The sequence below is a fragment of the Salmo salar genome, chromosome ssa16, assembly GCF_905237065.1.
Source record: "Salmo salar chromosome ssa16, Ssal_v3.1, whole genome shotgun sequence".
Classification (NCBI taxonomy): domain Eukaryota; kingdom Metazoa; phylum Chordata; class Actinopteri; order Salmoniformes; family Salmonidae; genus Salmo; species Salmo salar.
The window spans coordinates 87890622-87913270 of NC_059457.1; the positions used below are offsets into that span (position 1 = coordinate 87890622).

A 22649-nucleotide genomic window follows, 5' to 3' on the forward strand; every position below is an offset into this window, starting at 1 on the left:
TGCTTGGGGTCATTGTCCATTTGGAAGACCTATTTGCGACCAAGCTTTAACTTCCTGACTGATGTCTTGAGATGTTGCTTCAATACATCCACATCATTTTCCTTCCTCGTGATGCCATCTATTTTGTGATGTGAACCAGGCCCTCCTGCAGCATGATGCTGCCACCCCCGTGCTTCACGGTTGGGATGGTGTTCTTCGGCTTGCAAGTCTCCTCCTTTTCCTCCAAATTTAACGATGGTCATTATAGCCAAACAGTTCTATTTTTGTTTCATCAGACCAGAGGACATTTCCCCAAAAAGTAAGATTTTTGTCCCCATGTGCAGTTGCAAACCGTAGTGTGGCTTTTTTAATGGTGGTTTTGGAGCAGTGGCTTCTTCCTTGCTGAGCGTCGATATAGGACTCGTTTTACTGTGGATGTAGATACTTTTGTATCTGTTTCCTCCAGCATCTTCACAAGGTCCTTTGCTGTTGTTCAGGGATTGATTTGCACTTTTCGCACCAGAGCATGTCCATCTCTAGGAGACAGAACGCGTCTCCTTCCTGAGCGGTATGACGGCTGCGTGGCCCCATGGTGTTTATACTTGCGTACTATTGTTTGTACAGATGAACGTGGTACCTTCAGGCGTTTGGAAATTGCTCCCAAGGATGAATCAGACTTGTTGAGGTCTACAATTTTTTTCTGAGGTCTTGGTTGATTTCTTTTTATTTTCCCATGATGTCAAGCAAAGAGGCACTGAGTTTGAAGGTAGGCCTTGAAATACATCCACAGGTACACCTCCAATTGACTCAAATGACGTCAATTAGACTATCAGAAGCTTCTAAAGCCATGACATAATTTTCTGGAATTTACCAAGCTGATTAACCTGTCTGGGCTAGGGGGCAGTATTTTCACGGCCGGATGAAAAACGTACCCAATTTAAACAGGTTACTACTCCGGCCCAGAAACTAGAATATGCTAGAATATTAGTAGATTTGGATAGAAAACACTCTGAAGTTTCTAAAACTGTTTGAATGGTGCCTGTGAGTATAACAGAACTCAAATGGCAGGCAAAAACCTGAGAAAAAGTCAACCAGGAAGTGGAGGATCTGAGAATTGTAGTTCTTTCTAGTCCCTTTCAAAACTACAGTATCTGTGGGGTTACGTTGCACTTCCTAAGGCGTCCATTGGCTGTCAAAAGCCTTCAGAAAGTGGTTTGAGCATTCTCCTGTCACTGTGCAGATAATAGGAGCTCAGTTACTGAGTGGTCTGCCTGGCAACAAAGGGATTGGATATGTGCGGTCACGCGAGTGCCCCGTTCCTTCTTTTTCTTCTTGAATTAATATGCTTTTGTCCGGTTGGAATATTATCGCAATTTTACGTAAAAAATACCATAAAGATTGATTTTAAACAGCGTTTGACATGCTTCTAAGTACGGTAATGTAACATTTTGACTTTTCGTCTCTGGTTCCGCGCTCGCGCGTTATGCCTTTGGATAAGTGATCAAGCTAATTACATTTGGATTCCTCTGTAATTGTCATGCCTCCTAAAAAACGTAATGTGAAAACGTGCCTGATATTCTAAGAATGTATTAATGTTGGGCCGTCCCAGGTTTATGGTTTATGCAACATTGTAGCCTATTTAGACCAAGGCGTGGCCATTGCTATGGTGAGAGAGAAGCACGCCTGTATCTCTCACAGAACTAAAATGAGATTCACTTTCTATGATCTCTCTCCCTCTCTGTGCTGTTATAGACATGAGCCAGCAACTCATCTCTCCAGCATTGCACTTCATTTATTTCCTGATAGAATAATAGCTGTGAGAAGTGTGTTGCTGCAGCACTCTGCAGTCTGTTCAGAAAGAAATGAAATCATTCCCAAAACTACACCAGGAGTATTTAGCTACAGAGGATCAATAGCTAATTTAAATAAAATAGCCTAGCTGTGGATTGTGTGTAGCCAAATCACAAGGCATGTCTAAAGTCAGGAACGTGTGGCAAATCTGTCAGTGAACAGCATGCAGCCAAAACAGGCCTTTAGCAATATTTCTAATACAGTCACTGGAAAACACAGGTTGTAAAGCAAATGGATCCTGCTGAAAATAAAATACTAATCTGTCTGTATGTTAAGAAGTTATCAACTTCCATCTAGGTCTATTGAGCAAACAGCATTTTTTTTTACAAAGTAAAGCAAGAGAGAGATGGGCTTTTGGCCGGTGAGTGAGCTGCACATCATTGGGTGAGTCAGTGAAACTGGAAAGCTTGTTAAGGACTATAACTTCCTCCTCATATTGTACAATGTGTTTCTCCTCACACCTGGCCTAGGCTATTGATGGATTAGAGACAAGGTCGTTTTTATTGACCTCAGATTCTCAGTTTGTCAGTGTCAAAGTAGCCTGTCATTTTGGTCATTTGTGAGGTTTAAAAAAGATTCTTCAAAAGTCCCCAGTCATCTAAAATGATGTAGAACTGCATGAAATCCGTTTTGCCACATTTTTCCCGGACTCTAGGCTACAAAAAATGTACTTCATGTGTGTAACTTCTGTAAGCGGTTCAACACCACTGCTCCAGAGTGGCACAGCGGTCTAAGGCACTGCATCTCAGTGCAAGAGGCATCACAACAGTCTCTGGTTCGAATCCAGTCTGTATAACCTCTGGCCATGATTGGGAGTCCCATAGGGCGGTGCACAATTGGCCCAGCAGCAGTGGAGCAGTGGTACTTTGAGGCCGTCATTGTAAATAAGAATTTGTTCTTAACTGACTTGCCTAGTTAAATAAAATAAAACAATTATAATATGCCAGTACGCAAAAGCCATGATAATGCATGCAATGCTTTATTATAAAGGTATTTTATTTAATGTGTTCTGGTAAAGAAAGAGAAAATCAGGACAGAAGAAAAAGGATATCAAAGTTCTCTAAAGACACAAGAGACAATAATACAAGAAACAACACTTCTGTAGCTTGTCAACTATGTGTCTGTCTATCCCTGTTCTCTCCTCTCTGCACAGGCCATACAAACGCTTCACACCGCGTGGCCCCTGCCACTCTAACCTGGTGGTCCCAGCGCGCACAACCCACGTGGAGTTCCAGGTCTCCGGCAGCCTCTGGAACTGCCGGTCTGCAGCCAACAAGGCTGAGTTCATCTCAGCCTATGCTACCCTCCAGTCCCTAGACTTCCTGGCGCTGACGGAAACATGGATTACCACAGATAACACTGCTACTCCTACTGCTCTCTCTTCGTCTGCCCACGTGTTCTCGCATACCCCTAGAGCATCGAGCCAGCGGGGTGGTGGCACTGGAATCCTCATCTCTCCCAATTGGACATTCTCTCTTTCTCCCCTGACCCATCTGTCTATCTCCTCATTTGAATTCCATGCTGTCACAGTTACCAGCCCTTTCAAGCTTAACATCCTTATCATTTATCGCCCTCCAGGTTCCCTTGGAGAGTTCATCAATGAGCTTGACGCCTTGATGAGTTCCTTTCCTGAGGATGGCTCACCTCTCACAGTTCTGGGTGACTTCAACCTCCCCACGTCTACCTTTGACTCATTCCTCTCTGCCTCCTTTCCACTCCTCTCCTCTTTTGACCTCACCCTCTCACCTCCCCCCCCCCTACTCACAAGGCAGGCAATACGCTTGACCTCATCTTTACTAGATGCTGTTCTTCCACTAATCTCATTGCAACTCCCCTCCAAATCTCTGACCACTACCTTGTATCCTTTTCCCTCTTGCTCTCATCCAACACTTCTCACTCTGCCCCTACTCGGATGGTATTGCGCCGTCCCAACCTTCGCTCTCTCTCTCCCGCTACTCTCTCCTCTTCCATCCTATCATCGCTTCCCTCTGCTCAAACCTTCTCCAACCTATCTCCTGATTCTGCCTCCTCAACCCTCCTCTCCTCCCTTTCTGCATCCTTTGATTTTCTCTGTCCCCTATCCTCCAGGCCGGCTCGGTCCTCCCCTCCTGCTCCGTGGCTCGACGACTCACTACGAGCTCACAGAACAGGGCTCCGGGCAGCCGAGCGGAAATGGAGGAAAACTCGCCTCCCTGCGGACCTGGCATCCTTTCACTCCCTCCTCTCTACATTCTCCTCTTCGGTCTCTGCTGCTAAAGCCACTTTCTACCACTCTAAATTCCAAGCATCTGCCTCTAACCCTAGGAAGCTCTTTGCTACCTTCTCCTCCCTTCTGAATCCTCCTCCCCCTCCCCCCCCCTCCTCCCTCTCTGCGGATGACTTCGTCAACCATTTTGAAAAGAAGGTTGACGACATCCGATCCTCGTCTGCTAAGTCAAACGACACTGCTGGTCCTGCTCACACTGCCCTACCCTGTGCTTTGACCTCTTTCTCCCCTCTCTCTCCAGATGAAATCTCGCGTCTTGTGACGGCCGGCCGCCCAACAACCTGCCCACTTGACCCTATCCCCTCCTCTCTTCTCCAGACCATTTCCGGAGACCTTCTCCCCTACCTCACCTCGCTCATCAACTCATCCTTGACCGCTGTCTACGTCCCTTCCGTCTTCAAGAGAGCGAGAGTTGCACCCCTTCTGAAAAAACCTACACTCGATCCCTCCGATGTCAACAACTACAGACCAGTATCCCTTCTTTCCTTTCTCTCCAAAACTCTTGAACGCGCCGTCCTTGGCCAGCTCTCTTGCTATCTCTCTCAGAATGACCTTCTTGATCCTAATCAGTCAGGTTTCAAGACTGGGCATTCAACTGAGACTGCTCTTCTCTGTGTCACGGAGGCTCTCCGCACTGCTAAAGCTAACTCTCTTTCCTCTGCTCTCATCCTTCTAGACCTATCTGCTGCCTTTGATACTGTGAACCATCAGATCCTCCTCTCCACCCTCTCCGAGTTGGGCATTTCCGGTGCGGCCCACGCTTGGATTGCGTCCTACCTGACAGATCGCTCCTACCAGGTGGCGTGGCGAGAATCTGTCTCCGCACCATGCGCTCTCACCACTGGTGTCCCCCAGGGCTCTGTTCTAGGCCCTCTCCTATTCTCGCTATACACCAAGTCACTTGGCTCTGTCATATCCTCACATGGTCTCTCCTATCATTGCTATGCAGACGACACACAATTAATCTTCTCCTTTCCCCCTTCTGATAACCAGGCGGCGAATCGCATCTCTGCATGTCTGTCAGACATATCAGCGTGGATGACGGATCACCACCTCAAGCTGAACCTCGGCAAGACGGAGCTGCTCTTCCTCCCGGGGAAGGACTGCCCGTTCCATGATCTCGCCATCACGGTTGACAACTCCCTTGTGTCCTCCCCTCCCAGAGTGCTAAGAACCTTGGCGTGATCCTGGACAACACCCTGTCGTTCTCCACTAACATCAAGGCGGTGACCCGATCCTGTAGGTTCATGCTCTACAACATTCGCAGAGTACGACCCTGCCTCACACAGGAAGCGGCGCAGGTCCTAATCCAGGCACTTGTCATCTCCCGTCTGGATTACTGCAACTCGCTGTTGGCTGGGCTCCCTTCCTGTGCCATTAAACCCCTACAACTCATCCAGAACGCCGCAGCCCGTCTGGTGTTCATCCTTCCCAAGTTCTCTCACGTCACCCCGCTCCTCCGCTCTCTCCACTGGCTTCCAGTTGAAGCTCGCATCCGCTACAAGACCATGGTGATTGCCTACGGAGCTGTGAAGGGAACGGCACCTCCATACCTTCAGGCTCTGATCAGGCCCTACACCCAAACAAGGGCACTGCGTTCATCCACCTCTGGCCTGCTGGCCCCCCTACCTCTGAGGAAGCACAGTTCCCGCTCAGCCCAGTCAAAACTGTTCGCTGCTCTGGCACCCCAATGGTGGAACAAGCTCCCTCACGACGTCAGGACAGCGGAGTCAATCACCACCTTCCGGAGACACCTGAAACCCCACCTCTTTAAGGAATACCTAGGATAGGATAAAGTAATCCTTCTAACCCCCCCCTTAAAAGATTTGATGCACTATTGTAAAGTGGTTGTTCCACTGGATATCATAAGGTGAATGCACCAATTTGTAAGTTGCTCTGGATAAGAGCGTCTGCTAAATGACTTAAATGTAATGTACCTCAGAGACCCCCAGGTCAACCCTCTCAGGTTCACTTTTGGTTCCAGCACCTCCCAATGTACACAGTAAGCACTGGAGAAGTGGGTAGCTGCCGCTGCCTCCTCCGGGACACATCTCTTTTACATAGAATTGGTGAGGATGTTGATTTTGGCCTGTGGAATAGACCACGAGTAACAACACCTGAACAGGATCGGTACATCCGAACATCACACCTGCTAGACAGGAATGTCAGTGTTTTGCCATGGCCAGCGAAGAGCCCGGATCTCAATCCCATTGAGCACGTCTGGGACCTGTTGGATCGGAGGGTGAGGGCTAGGGCCATTCCCCCAGGAAATGTCTGGGATCTTGCAGGTGCCTTGGTGGAAGACTGAGGTAACATCTCACATCACAGCAAGAACTGGCAAATCTGGTGCAGTCCATGAGGAGGAGATGCACTGCAGTACTTAATGCAGCTGGTAGCCACACCAGATACTGACTTTTACTTTTGATTTTGACCCACCCCTTTGTTCAGGGACACATTATTCCATTTCTGTTAGTCACATGTCTGTGGAACTTGTTCAGTTTATGTCTCAGTTGTTGAATCTTACGTTCATACAAATATTTACACATGTTAAGTTAGCTGAAAATAAACGCAGTTGACAGTAAGAGGTTTTCATTTTTTGCCGAGTTTATATTTACCTTATCAACTCAGGGATTCGATCCAACAACCTTTCGATTACTGGCCCAACTCTCTAGCCACTAGGCTACCTGTACGTATTCATATGAGTAGGCTGCGCAATACAAAAGGAGAATAAAACTATTCTAAAAGTATCTCATAAGTCAAGAAAATTATGACCTATATCATCCTCCACTCACTATCACAAGGGTTAGTAACTACACAGACTCATTTCATATCATCCTCCTCTCACTATCACAAGGGTTACTAACTACACAGACTCATTTCATATCATCCTCCACTCACTATCACAAGGGTTAGAAACTACACAGACTAATTTCATAGAACTTTAAAAACACTGGCAGTTTTACTTCACTTCTTTAGTCTACTCTCTGAGCACTCCAGATCGCCCAGTGAATAAAACAAATGCTGGCAATACTGGTGTCAAACCATGCAAGTATCAGTAGCATGAAATAACATCTACTTTCTCATTAAAACAGTTCATCATGAAACAGTTCTACTGCAACTTTTCATACACAGTGGGAAGTTGTAACAAACAACAAAATTAGTTAGATAGAACCAGCTCTTACCATGATTAACAGATTTCCCAATCTTCTCCTCCTCTTCTTCATCTTTAATGTTGACATTCAGCTCAAGTGTTTGACTGCAGTCTTCCAGCTTCACTGATGCCATCTCTGGATCCTGCAGTGCAAACTGGGCTCCACTGTCACAATCAGGACCCAGTGACTGTAGGTTTGGACTCAGTGTGGAAGGAGAGAGGAAGGCTGGGTCTGTCGTCACTGTTGATGTTACCGGCCTCATACCTGAGTCGGCAAGTAGTACAAGAGAAACAGACACAAAAATTATTTTCTTGACAGTTCTGATACCTTCTTTATTCTCTATTAAATATATAATATTTTTTCTTGTTCAATTATCTAATTCAGTGCTTGACTTGGACTGAAATAGTTGCCGATACTCATTTTGGGTGTCGGTACTGTTTATATTTAGGTGCAGGAGTACCAGTGCACGTCATACCTTCATCATATTAGTTACATTGACATCTTTGAATTAGAGCTTTTCCAAGTACAAAACCTATTTTTCCCCAGTATTCCTGACCTCTCTCCTCTTGTGTTCTTAAAGCAAAGGTCATACGCTCCATGTGGTTTACTGATTTTACAATGACTATCCATTGTGTCACTGTGGGAGGGTCTTTTTGTAGCCATTTCCCAGTGATAGCCTTTTTACTGGCTGCCAGAAGGACCTTCAAGAGGTACTTTTCTCTATTGTGTAAGTTATCAGGTATTTCACCCAAGTACAAAGAAATTAATGTTTGTTCTATGTCAAATCCCATTATTTTCCCAATGTTAGATCTTATTTCTCCCCAGTAGGTTTCGATTGCGGTGCAGGTTCAAAACATATGAGAGTGATCCACCCTCAAGACAGCATTCTCTCCAACAAGGTTGTAGGGAGCCAGTCTGTTTTGATTTCAGTTTAGGTATTATGAAGAAACGTATAACATTCTTCCAACAGAATTTTCTCCATGACCTTGAGATGGAGTTTTGTTGAGTCCCTAATATGTTCAACCACGTTTCATCAGTTATTTCAATGTTAAGTTCCATTTATTTTTAATATAGTTTGTAGAATGTTTATTTGAGGCTTGAATACCCAAGTAGAGATTTGAAATAGTTTTCTTGTTACTCCCCAAGTTGTATGCGTTAGTGAATACTTGGATTAATTTTTGAGGTGCTCGAGGGTCAATCGCTTTTATCTCCCTTCAGAAATAGTGTCGAACTTGTAGGTAGGTCCTGGAAGTTATCTAGGTCCCCATTCCTTATAATTGTACTGAATGATGTGATGCCTTTCTGCATCCATTGTTTAAATCTGCTGTCCTGAGTTGCAGGGATGAAGCTATCTAAATTATTTTGCTTAACTACCCTAAACCATGTCTTCAGAGAGAAATTAATCCACTGATTTTGTCTATTGTATATTTCTATTACCATGTCCTTATTTTGTCCTCTCTGTCAAAGTAGTCTCAATGTCTTTCCATTTGGATTCGGATTCTGAATTGCACCAACACACCAGAGGTCTTAATTGGGCTGACACAAAATAATCTTTTAGGTTTGGTAAGGCCACACCCCCACAGTTGTTTGGTAATTGTAATGTTGTATATATAATTGTTGGTCTCCTACTGTTCCAGATAAACCTTGATATCCGTTTATCCCTAAACTGTTTAGGTGGGATTTCTATGGGCAGTGATTGGAACAAATACAGTAACCTCGGCAGGATGTTCATTTTGATTGTTTCAATTCTACTTCTAAGATCTAAGGGAAGTGAATTCCACCTGTCTAGGTCATCATATATTTTCTTGATGATGTGATCGTAATTCATGCAATAAAGTTTGGGTGTATCTTTTGGTAGATATACTCCAAGATATTTAATGGATGAAGAAGTCCAGTGGAATTTATACCTACAGTCGTGGCCCAAAGTTTTGAGAATGACACAAATATTAATTTTCGCAAAGTCTGCTGCCTCAGTTTGTATGATGGCAATTTGCATATACTCCAGAATGTTATGAAGAGTGATCAGATGAATTGCAATTAATTGCAAAGTCCCTCTTTGTCATGCAAATGAACTGAATCGCCAAAAACCAGTTGCACTGCATTTCAGCCCTGCCACAAAAAGATCAGTTGACATAATGTCAGTGATTCTCTTGTTAACACTGGTGTGAGTGTTGACGAGGACAAGGCTGGAGATAACCCTGTCATGCTAATTGAGTTTGAATAACAGACTGGAAGCTTCAAAAGGAGGGTGGTGCTTGGAATCATTGTTCTTCCTCTGTCAATCATGGTTACCTGCAAGGAAAAACGTGCCGTCATTGCTTTGCACAAAAAGGGCTTCACAGGCAAGGATATTGCTGCCAGTATGATTGCACCTAAATCAACCATTTATCCGATCATCAAGAAAATCAAGGAGAGCGGTTCAATTGTTGTGAAGAAGGCTTCAGGGCGCCCAAGAAAGTGCAGCAAGCGCCAGGACCGTCTCCTAAAGTTGATTCAGCTGCGAGATCGGGACACCACCAGTACAGAGCTTGCTCAAGAATGGCAGCAGGCAGGTGTGAGTGCATCTGCATGCACAGTGAGGCGAAGCCTTTTGGAGGATGGCCTGGTGTCAAGAAGGGCAGCAAAGAAGCCACTTCTCTAAAGGAACATCAGGGACAGACTGATATTCTGCAAAAGGTACAGGGATTGGACTGCTGAGGACTGGGGTAAAGTCATTTTCTCTGATAAATCCCCTTTCCGATTGTTTGGGGCATCCGGAAAAAAGCTTGTCCATAGAAGACAAGGTGAGCGCTACCATCAGTCCTGTGTCATGCCAACAGTAAAGCATCCTGAGACCATTCATGTGTGGGGTTGCTTCTCGGCCAAGGAAGTGGGCTCACTCACAATTTTGCCTAAGAACACAGCCATGAATAAAGAATGGTACCAACACATCCTCCGAGAGCAACTTCTCCCAACCATCCAGGAAAAGTTTGGTGACAAACAATGCCTTTTCCAGCATGATGGAGCACCTTGCCATAAGGCAAAAGAGATAACTAAGTGGCTCAGGGAACAACACATCGATATTTTGGGTCCATGGCCAGGAAACTCCCCAGACCTTAATCCCATTGAGAACTTGGTCAATTCTCAAGAGGCGGGTGGACAAACAAAACCCCACAAATTCTGACAAACTCCAAGCATTGATTATGCAAGAATGGGCTGCCATCAGTCAGGATGTGGCCCAGAAGTTAATTGACAACATGCCAGGGCGGATTGCAGAGGTCTCGAAAAAGAAGGTTCAACACTGCAAATATTGTGCATCAACTTCATGTAATTCTCAATAAAAGCCTTTCACTTATGAAATGCTTGTAATTATACTTCAGTATTCCATAGTAACATCTGACAAAAATATCTAGACACTGAAGCAGCAAACTTTGTGAAAATTAATATTTGTGTTATTCTCAAAACTTTTGGCCACGACTGTACTCTTCAGCTCTTCCTGTGAGGTATAATCATATACTAGGGCTTGAGTCTTGTGTACGTGAAGCACATAGCCTGAATATGTTCCAAATGTTTGTAAAACATCCATCAATCTAGGTACACTTGAGCCTGGGTCTTTAAGGAATAACAGAACGTCATCAGCATACATGCATATCTTATGTTCACTGCCTCTTATTGTTATTCCCTCTAAAGTTGGGTCCTGTCTTATTGCCTGTGCTAATGGTTCGAGGTACAAGGAGAAGAGCGTGGGTGAAATATTACAGCCTTGTCTTGTTCCTCGCTCGTGACAAATGTCCATTTATCTTTATTCTAGCGGTCGGACCTGAATACAGTGTTTTGATGCACTGTATCACTTCTTAAATTGGAATAGATAATCCCAACCCACTGAATCAAATGCTTTTTCTGCATCTAGACTGATTAATATTGCACGTGTCTTATTCTGAGTAATGTGGTCCATAACATGTAGTGTTCTCCTTATTGTCCTGTGTCTGCCTATTTTGTATGAAACCAGTTTGATCTCCGTCAATCAATTCTGGGATTTTGTTCTCCATTCTTTTGGCTATTATTGATGCATATAGTTTATAATCTGTGTTAAGAATTGCAATAGGTCTATATGAACTGCATTCCTTCTTATCTTTACCCTCTTTTGGGATTACAGATATGATGGCCTCACTCCATGATGGTGGGAGACCGACCTCCCGCAGAGTCCAGTTAAAACAGGCCTTAAGTAGAGGTGTTAGTTGTTCTCTGAAGGTCTTGACCCATTCTGAAGGGAAGCCATCAGGCCCTTAAGTGGAGGTGTTAGTTGTTCTCTGAAGGTCTTGAACCATTCTGAAGGGAAGCCTGGAGACTTGTTTACTGTTAGTTGAGATATTGCTTTATTAACTTCTTCTGTGGTTATTTCTAAAGTTAGTCTATAATTTTGCTCTGTCCCAATTTAGGGGAGATCAAGTCAGTTCAAAAAACGCTCTATTGTCTGTGCATCTGCCTTCTCTGGTTGCTTGTACAGATGTGTAATATGATTCAAATGCATTCTGTATTTCATCTAATTTGCATGTGATCTTCTTTGTTTTGGGGTCTTTTATTTTGAAAATGGTATTCTGTGCTTGTTGTTTCCGGAGTCTCCATGCTAGTAATTTGGTTGCCTTTGAGCCTGCTCCATAATATCGTTGTTTCAGGAACCTGAGCTTTTTCTCTACTTCTTCACTATAAATCTGGTAAATTTCCTGTTTTACCTTTTGGATCTCTTGTAAAGTAAGAGGGTCTTTGTATTGACTATGAGATCCTTCTAAGTTTCTTAGGGTTTCCTGTAATTTCAGCAGATTCTGTGCTTTAATCTTTTTCTTAAGAGATGATGTGGCTATGATCTTTCCTCTAATAACCGCCTTAGCTGCATCCCACAATGTAGCAGGAGATACTTCCCCGTTATCCTTATTCTCCAGATAGATGTTCAATTCGGTCTTTATTGATTCCTTGAATGCTGGATCATTCAGCATGCTTGTATTAAGTCTCCATATAGGATTTCTTGGTTTGCTATCAAGGTGTAGCAAAACGTAAACTCCATTATGATCTGATAAGTCGCTCTGCCCGATCCTACAATCCTTAAGCCTGTGTCTATCTGCATTGTACATGAAAAAGTAGTCTAACCTGGAGTATTCAGTGTGGCGGGCTGAGTAAAAAGTATATTCCTCATCTGTCTTGTGGGTGTCACGCCATACATCGAGCAGTCCTAGATCCTGCAATATCCTATTGATCTTTTTAACAACTAGACTCATTTTCCTATGTTGATTTGTGTAGTCCAATTTTGAGTTTAAAATCGTGTTAAAATCCCCTCCACAGATAAGAGTGCCAGAGGTTTCTGTGGCAATTCAATCAAACACCTTCCTGTAGAAGACCATGTCACTCCCTGGTGGTGCGTATACATTAAATAATGTAACTTCCTTGTTATCCAGTTTACATTTAACAAGTATAAATCTACCCTCGTCTTTTATTACAGACAAACTCAAAATTAACTGAATTTGGGATCAAGATTGCAACTACCCATTTTGTAAGAAGAAAAAAACGTATTCTTAAATCCTATTTTCTTGAGTTTCTCGTGCTCAGGTGTGGATAAGTGAGTTTCCTGCAAGAATAGTATGTCAACTCTCTCCTGTTTCATCTTTGCTGTTACCTTACTTCTCTTGATGGCACTCCCCAGTCCGTTTACATTGAGACTTATGACCTTAATAAATTCCCGATGATGCATCGATATAAATAAAAAAAACCTGTGCACCATATCTGCCTGCTTATCATGAGCCTAAAAATGAAGAACGATAATAAGGTAAACCAAAGTGGGAAAATACTTTGGTATTTGGACTCCCATGTCAGAGGACTGTCTCTTGCCTCTGGGGTTTGAGGGGATGAGCCTATCCGCAGGAGGGGCCCCTCGCTCAGATATGAAAATGCGTGACGTTGTCACAAACAAGACCTGTTGGATCCGAAAATAATAAGGGTGCCTATTTTGTCGCTTATACACATCAGTTAATTACAAGTGAAAACTATATTGGTCATGCGTGCATATCCTGAATCCTCCCCTTGATATGCCCTTCTGTCACCCCGTTGTCAATGTGTAATTAATCCTTAACTTCTTGGTGACGGGGCAGTATTCAGAAATTCAGATGAATACGTGCCCAAATTAAACTGCCTGCTTCTCGGGCCCAGAAGGTAGGATATGCATATTATTACTAGATTTGGATAGAAAACACTCTGAAGTTTCTAAAACTGTTTGAATGATGTCTGTGAGTATAACAGAACTCATATGGCAGGCAAAAACCTGAGAAAAAAATCCAACCAGGAAGTGACTTGTAGTTTTTCTATCTAATCCCTATTCAAACTACAGTGTCTGTGGGGTCATTTTGCACTTCCTAAGGCTTCCATTGGCTGTCAACAGTCTTTAGAAACTTGTTTCATGTGTCTACTGTTACTGGACAGAGAATAGGACCTCAGTCAATCAGTGGACTGCCTGGGACCAGTGAGTTGTTTACTGCGCAGGCACGCTGGCGCGCCGCTCCTTTTTCCTCTGTAATGAATACGCTATTGTCCGGTTAGGAATATTATCAAAGTTTTATGTTAAAAAGACCATAAGGATCGATTGTAAACATCGTTTGACATGTTTTTACAAACGGTAATGGAACTATTTGACTTTTCGTCTCTGGTTTTGCGCTCTCGCGTTATGCCTTTGGATTAGTGATCTGAACGCGTGAACAAAACGGAGGTATTTGGACATAAATATGGAGTTTTTCGAACAAAAATAACATTTCTTGTGGAAGTGGGAGTCCTGGGAATGCATTCCGACGAAGATCAGCAAAGGTAAGGGAAGATTTATAATACTAATTCTGAGTTTAGTTGACTCCAGAACTTGGCGGGTAACTGTATAGCTTGCTTTGATGGCTGAGGTCTGTACTCAGAATATTGAAAAATGTGCTTTTGCCGTAAAGCTATTTTAAAATCTGACACAGCGGTTGCATTAACCTGTTAGGGCTAGGGGGCAGTATTGACACGGCCGGATAAAAAACGTACCCGATTTAATCTGGTTACTACTCCTGCCCAGTAACTAGAATATGCATATAATTATTGGCTTTGGATAGAAAACACCCTAAAGTTTCTAAAACTGTTTGAATGGTGTCTGTGAGTATAACAGAACTCATATGGCAGGCCAAAACCTGAGAAGATTCCATGCAGGAAGTGGCCTGTCTGACAAGTTGTGTTTCATCTTGGCTCTTTTTATTGAAGACTGAGGATCTTTGCTATAACGTCACACTTCCTACGGCTCCCATAGGCTCTCAGAGCCCGAGAAAAAGCTGAACGATATCGAGGCAGCCTCTGGCTAAAACACTTTATCGCGTTTGGCAAGTGGCCGATCAGAGTACTATGGGCTTAGGCGCGTGCCCGAGTCGACCCCATGCTTTATTTTCTTTCGTCTGTTTACCTAAACGCAGATTTCCGGTCGGAATATTATCGCTTTTTTATGAGAAAAATGGCATAAAAATTGATTTTAAACAGCGGTTGACATGCTTCGAAGTACGGTAATGGAATATTTAGACATTTTTTGTCACGAATTGCGCCATGCTCGTCACCCTTATTTACCCTTTCGGATAGTGTCTTGAACGCACGAACAAAACGCCGCTATTTGGATATAACTATGGATTATTTGGAACCAAACCAACATTTGTTATTGAAGTAGAAGTCCTGGGAGTGCATTCTGACGAAGACAGCAAAGGTAATAACATTTTTCTTATAGTAAATCTGACTTTGGTGAGTGCTAAACTTGCTGGGTGTCTAAATAGCTAGCCCTGTGATGCCGGGCTATCTACTGAGAATATTGCAAAATGTGCTTTCACCGAAAAGCTATTTTAAAATCGGACATATCGAGTGCATAGAGGAGTTCTGTATCTATAATTCTTAAAATAAGTTATGCTTTTTGTGAACGTTTATCGTGAGTAATTTAGTAAATTCACCGGCAGTGTTCGGTGGGAATGCTAGTCACATGCTAATGTAAAAAGCTGTTTTTTGATATAAATATGAACTTGATTGAACAAAACATGCATGTATTGTATAACATAATGTCCTAGGGTTGTCATCTGATGAAGATCATCAAAGGTTAGTGCTACATTTAGCTGTGGTTTGGGTTTATGTGACATTATATGCTAGCTTGAAAAAAATGGTGTCTGATTATTTCTGTCTGGGTACTCTGCTGACATAATCTAATGTTTTGCTTTCGTTGTAAAGCCTTTTTGAAATCGGACAGTGTGGTTAGATTAATGAGAGTCTTGTCTTTAAAATGGTGTAAAATAGTCATATGTTTGAAAAATTGAAGTTTTTGCATTTTTGAGGAATTTGAATAACGCGCCACGGGATTACACTGGCTGTTGAGTAGGTGGGACGCAAGCGTCCCACCTAGCCCATAGAGGTTAAGGAGAAGTGTATCTATAATGCTTTCAATAACTGTTGTAAATTTTATCAACGTTTATGATGAGTATTTTTGTAAATTGATGTGCTCATTCACCGGAAGTTTTGGTGGGAATACATTTTCTGAACATCACGCTCCAATGTAAAATGGGGTTTATGGATATAAATATGAACTTTATCAAGCAAAACATACATGTATTTTGTAACATCGAGTCCTGGGAGTGTCATCTGATGAAGATCATCAAAGGTTAGTGATTAATTTTAGCTGTATTTCTGGTTTTTGTGACGCCTCTCCTTGCTTGGAAAATGGCTGTGTGGTTTTTCTTGTCTCGGCGCTGTCCTAACATAATCTAATGCTATGCTTTCGCCGTAAAGCCTTTTTGAAATCGGACAATGTGGTTGGATTAAGGAGAATCTTGTCTTTAAAATGGTGTATCATACTTGTATGTTTGAGAAATTTGAATTATGAGATTTTTGTTGTTTTGAATTTGCCGCCCTGCTATTTCACTGGCTGTTGATAGTGTGTACCGCGGGTGGGACGCTAGCGTCCCAGATGTCCCAGAGAGATTAACTAATATATACGTTATTTATGTGACGCTACTTAGTGTGTTCATAAAGAACACATACTTTTGGCTACTCGCCCTTGTTCAGCATTGGGGGAAAATAGGGGAGATAGTTTACTTATTGCAATGTCAACCGTAACAACCCAATGTCTTAACAGCTCCCGGTAACTATGAATTCTGTTAAATACGGTTTAGTGTCTTCCATCTTCCCGTTGGAAATGCCTGAGTCTCTCTCGGATGTGAACGTCCTCTCGCCGAGGTGGTTTCCCTCTTTCTCCATGACTCTGCTTGTCGACAACAATCCATGGGAGAGCCTGCTCGAGTCTTTCCGCCGGTGATGTCGCCTTTCTCCTGGCGGTATACTCCACTGGGATGCCCCTCGACCTCAGCCGCCTCGTCTGCATGCTCGTATGTGACCGGGCTATTTTCCAGAAATACCCGCATTTTTGCCGGGAATGGTGTTTGGAAGCAAATACCCTTCTCTTTAAGTGCTTTCTTAATGGGGGTGTATTCTTTCCTTCTTTTCAGTAACTCTCTCGCGTAGTCATGATCAAAGAACACTCGTTGGCCTTGGAAGTTAGGCTTTTTCCAGGTTGCATATAAGACTTTCTCTTCAACTGAGAATTTTAGGAACCGTACTACTATGCATCTTGGTGGGGCGCTGCTGGGGGGTTTTGAGGCCAGAGCTCGGTGTGCCCTCTCGATTCCCAGGTCAGTGTCGTCTTCAAGTATGTCTTTGAAAAGACCCTCCACGAATTTGGGCATATAGTCTTTTTCTGCGCCCTCTACTACGTTATAAAGTCTAATGTTGTTTCGACGTGAGAAACCTTCGAGTTCTGTCACTTTTGTCTGTAGTGCGTGTTGGCTTTTCAGTGACTGTTCAATTATTTCCTTGACTGCGGAGTTCCATGTGTCCGTTTCCCCAATGCGCTGTTCTGCGTCCCCCATTCTTGTAGATAACAAAGAAGAACATCACAGCTTTTCTTCGAGTTTCTGGTTAATGTCCTTCTTGAACTCATTTAGTTATTTTATTACATCTTCTCGAAGTTCCTCTCGTAAGCCTGTGAGCGCCTCACCTCACGAACTGAGGGTTCTTTTGCTGCTGCTATCTTATTTGCACTAGCATTAGCCATCTCGGGTTCATCGGTGATTATATCTTCTGCTGTCTTGTTACGGGTTGTTGTTGTAGCTCCGCGACCTTTTCCTATTTTCCCCTTTTCCATTTCGAGTAAGTTATTATAATGCTCAGAGTAAATTCTTGAATTTTGGGGGGGAAATACCCAACCGATGTGCAGTACAAAAAACTAGGCAGCCATTTCCTAAATTCCGTCAACGGACTCCATGCAGTATCCTTCCTCCACAATACTTTTGAGCTAATACTTACCCTATAGTAGATAAATGCATAAATGACTCAAAAACCATTTCGTACAAGGTTAGTTTTTTTTAGGCATCACTATGTGCCATTTTCGATAATAACCTTGTATTCACTGTTTCACATCAAAAAACAATTGCATTTCCTGTTCACACCATAGTAACATTTATAGATAAAGACAAACCGAATGCGTCAATATTATTACACATGTAGAAAACCAATAATCATTACATTTAGCTTCAAAACAGTAGAGCAACCGTAAAATGGTCTCCCTCTGCTGCATCCACACTTCCTGCACTGAAGTCCGTTGACGCAGACCGAGTGGGTGCCGCCATTTTACCAGCTTGTGAATTTTTCCTTTCATGGAGCTCTACGGACAACTCCTTCAACCTCATGGCTTGGTTTTTGCTCTGACATGCACTGTGAAATGTGGGACCTTATGATCAGTGGAAACAAGATGCACCGGAGCTCAACGTCAAGTCTCATAGCAAAGGGTATGAATACTTATGTAAATAAGGTATCTTTTAAAATTTTTTATAAATGTTTAAACATTTCTAAAAACCTGCATTTGCTTTGTCATTATGGGGTATTGTGTGTAGATTGATGAGGAACGTTTTTCATTAAAACCTCTTTGGGCTAGGCGTGCCGCTAGCGCACCACCTCACCAACATCCGGTGGAATTGCTGAGCGCGAATTTCAAATTGCAGAATAGAAATATTTAACATTCATGAAAATACTAGTATCATACATCAAAATAAAGCTTAACTTCTTGTTAATCCAGCCGCTGTGTCAGATTTCAAAAAGGCTTTACGGTGAAAGCATACCATGCGATTATCTGAGGACAGCCCCCCCCCCCGCTTACGAAAGCATACAAACAATTTCAAGCCAAGTAGAAGAGTCACGAAAGAAATAGCGATAAAATTAATCACTTATCTTTGAAGATCTTCAGCTGGTTGCCATCATAAGAGTCACAGAAACATCACAAATGGTCCTTTTGTTCGATAAAGTTCTTTATATTAAAAAAAAAGTCAGTTTAGCTGGCGCGCTTGACTCAGTAATCCACCGGTTTCTCTCGTTGGAAAATGCAGACAAAGTTCTAAAAGCTACCGGCAAACTTAGTCAAAACAAGTCAAACAACGTGTCTATATCATCCTCAGGTTGTCTAAAATGTAAATAAACTATAATATTTCATATGGAAAGGACTGTGTTCAATATGAATGCCAAATTAGCAAGAGCTCACCTTTTCTATTGTGCGCAAAACCACTGATGTGACCCTAGCAGTCACCACACTAAGTCAAAATACTAATACATTTTTCAAAATAATAGCCGCAAAACCTTGAATAAAGACGGTTGACAGCTAGTAGAAGCTATATCAATATCAATCTGGTGGACGGACATAGGGGTTTTCTATAGCTTTACAAAATAAAATCCTGTGATTGAATTTTAAAAAAAAACTCTGGTTGGATTTTCTTCGGGTTTTCGCCTGCCATATCAGTTCTGTTATACTCAGACATTATTTTGACAGTTTTGGAAACTTTAGTGTTTTCTTTCCAAATCTATCAATTATATGCATATCCTATCTTCTGGGCCTGAGAAGCAGGCAGTTTACTTTGGGCACGCTTTTCATCCAAACTTCTCAATTACGGCCCCCGGTCCTATAAAGGTTAAACAATTTTAGAAAAAGGCTGTAACGTAACAAAATGTGGAAAAAGTCAAGGGGTCTGAATACTTTCCGAATGCACTGTGTGTATTCATATAAGAATGTGCAATACAAAATGGGAATAAAACTATTCTAAAAGTATCTAATAAGTCATGAAAATTATGAGCTAGATCATCCTCCACTCACTATCACAAGGGTTAGTAACTAAACAGACCATTTAGAATCCCACCGTAACTTCTCCGCTATGCAATCTGGTTTCCGAGTTGGTCATGGGTGCACCTCAGCAACGCTCAAGGTCCTAAACAATATCATAACCGCCATCGATAAAAGACAGTACTGTGCAGCCGTCATCATCAACCTGGCCAAGGCTTTCGACTCTGTCAATCACCGCATTCTTATCGGCAGACTCAACAGCCTTGGTTTCTCAAATGACTGCCTTGCCTGGTTCACCAACTACTTTTCAGATAGAGTTCAGTGTGTCAAAATTGGAGGGCATGTTGTCCGGACCTCTGGAAGTCTCTATGGTGGTGCCACAGGGTTCAATTCTCGGGCAGAGATTTCTCTGTCTACGCAGACGACACCATTCTGTATACAAGTGGCCCTTCTTTGGACACTGTGTTAACAAACCTCCAGACGAGCTTCAATGCCATACAACACTCCTTCCGTGGCCTCCAACTGCTCTTAAATGCATGCTCTTCAACCGATCACACCCGCACACCCGACTAGCATCACTACTCTGGACGGTTCTGACTTAGAATATGTGGACAACTACAAATACCTAGGTGTCTTGTTAGACTGAAAACTCTCCTTCCAGACTCACATTAAGCATCTCCAATCCGAAATTAAATCTAGAATCGGCTTCCTATTTCGCAACAAAGCCTCCTTCACTCATGCTGCCAAACATACCCTCGTAAAACTGACTATCCTACTGATCCTTGACTTCGGCGATTTAATTTACAAAATAGCCTCCAACACTCTACTCAGCAAATTGGATGTAGTCTATCACAGTGCCATCCGTTTTGTCACCAAAGCCCCATATACTACCCACCACTGCGACCTGTATGCTCTCATAGGCTGGCCCTCGCTTCATATTGGTCACCAAACCCACTGGCTCCAGGTAAGTCATTAAAACTCGTTTTTCAACCACTCCACAAATTTCTTGGACATCTACTTTGTGCATGACAGAAGTAATTTTTCCAACAATTGTTTAAACAGATTTCACTTATAATTCACTGTATCACAATTCTCCAGTGGGTCAGAAATGTACATGCACTAAGTTGCCTGTACCTTTAAACAGCTTGGAAAATTCCCTGAAAACGTTGTTAAAGCTTTAGAAGCTTCTGATAGGCTAATTGACATCGTTTGAGTCAATTGGAGGTGTACCTGTGGATGTATTTCAAGGCCTACCTTCAAACTCAATAACTCTGATGGACATCATTGGAAAATCAAAAGAAATCAGCCAAGACCTCAGAAAATAAATTGTAGACCTCCACAAGTCTGGTTCATCCTTGGGAGCAATTTCTAAATGCCTGAAGGTACCACGTTTATCTGTACAAACAATAGTACGCAAGTATAAACACCATGGGACCAAGCAGCCGTCATACCGCTCAGGAAGGAGACTCGTTCTGTCTCCTAGAGATGAACGTACTTTAGTGCGAAAAATGCAACTCAATCCCAGAACAACAGCAAAGGACCTTGTGAAGATGCTGTAGGCAACAGGTACAAAAGTATCTATATCCACAGTAAAACAAGTCCTATATCGACATAACCTGAAATGCCGCTCAGCAAGGAAGAAGCCAATGCTCCAAAACCACCATAAAAAAAGCCACACTACGGTTTGCAACTGCACATGGGGACAAGGATTGTGCTTTTTGGAGAAATATCCTCTGGTCTGATGAAACAAAAATAGAACTGTTTGGTCATAATGACCATTGTTATGTTTGGAGGAAAAGGGTGGAGCCTTGCAAGCCGAAGAACACCATCCCAACCGTGAAGCACGGGGGTGGCAGCATCATGTTGTGGGGGTGCTTTGCTGCAGGAAGGACTGGTGCACTTCACAAAATAGATGGCATCATGAGGAAAGAATATTATGTGGACATATTGAAGCAACATCTCAAGAAATCGGTCAGGAAGTTAAAGCTTGGTAGCAAATGGGTCTTCCAAATGGACAATGACCCCAAGCATACTTCCAAAGTTGTGGCAAAATGGATTAAGGTGTGGCGGATGAATCAGAATTAGTTGGGTAACATGGATAATTAATTTGTATTATTTGCATAATATGCTTATGTGAGATACTTGTCATTAGAATGTATCCCTTTGGATAATGAATGTTGGCAGTGGCACTTTTCCCTTAGCTAGGGCTTAGTCACTTGGGGCCCAGAGAGGGGAGAGGTCAGGCCTGTCTTTTACATGTGCAGAATATCAGAAAAGGAAGAAGACAGGATGGAAGATTGTCTTCATATGTGAATGTGTCTTTACCTATTCTTAAACCATGTGAAGGGATGGCGTGATTAATGGGGAACCAATTACTTGTCTCCACAATGTCTGTGCGCAAGTCACTCCCCTCAGTGAGCTTGTCCAGGAGTGGGATCAAGAGGGGGTTTACTTGAGATGGGAGTATCTAGAGTTGACAATGGGTATATGCCATTGGATGAGTTGGTGTTTTTGTACTATGAAGTACCAGGAACGAGATTAGAACCTCCTCTTGGGGACCAAACTGAACCATAATTTATAGCGAATGTTATCTGGCTAAGGGATACTCTTTTCTCAAAGTCCCTTTGTGAACTGTTTCTAAGATCTGTGGTTCGTCATGTAGGTTGAGAGGGGTGTATCTTGGCTATAAAAGATCTTTGTACTTTTGTGTAGTCACTTTCCAATGGTTCATTAGAGATAGCGCATCATTGAAAGTCAAAGTGCTTTTGCAAAAGCTCTTAATTATTAAAGATGTAGTTTAAGTATAACTCTGACTGGTGTGTGAAGTTTGTAACTCTCCTCATTTGGTAATGCAGAAATTAGCCACCACAAAGGACAACAAAGTCAAGGTATTGGAGTGGCCATCACAAAGCCCTGACCTCAATTCTATAGAAAATTTGTGGGCAGAACTGAAAAAGCGTGTGTGAATAAGGACGCATACAAACCTGACAGTTACACCAGCTCTGTCAGAAGGATTGGGCCAAAATTCACCCAACTTATTGTGGGAAGCTTGTGGAAGGCTACCTGAAATGTTTGACCCAAGTTAAACAATTTAACCTCTCTGCGCTAGGTGGGACGCTAGCGTCCCATCTGGCCAACATCCGGTGAAATTGCAGAGCGCGAAATTCAAAAATACAATATTCGTAATATTAAACATTGATAACATACAAGTGTCCTACATAATTTAAAA

General features: G+C 42.7%; 1 protein-coding gene and 1 long non-coding RNA gene across 4 annotated transcripts in view; both read right to left on the bottom strand.

Moving 5' to 3' along the window:
- Positions 1–22649, bottom strand: part of LOC106574953 (zinc finger protein OZF) — a 153233-nt gene that overhangs the window by 88504 nt on the left and 42080 nt on the right. The gene's annotated exons all lie outside the window — the stretch shown is intronic.
- The window catches only part of LOC123727746 (uncharacterized), an 18346-nt gene continuing 3103 nt past the window's right edge, over positions 7407–22649 (bottom strand). Inside the window, exon 3 of the long non-coding RNA XR_006759622.1 lies at positions 7407–7512. This is a non-coding gene — a long non-coding RNA (uncharacterized lncRNA). The remainder of the gene's footprint in view (positions 7513–22649) is intronic.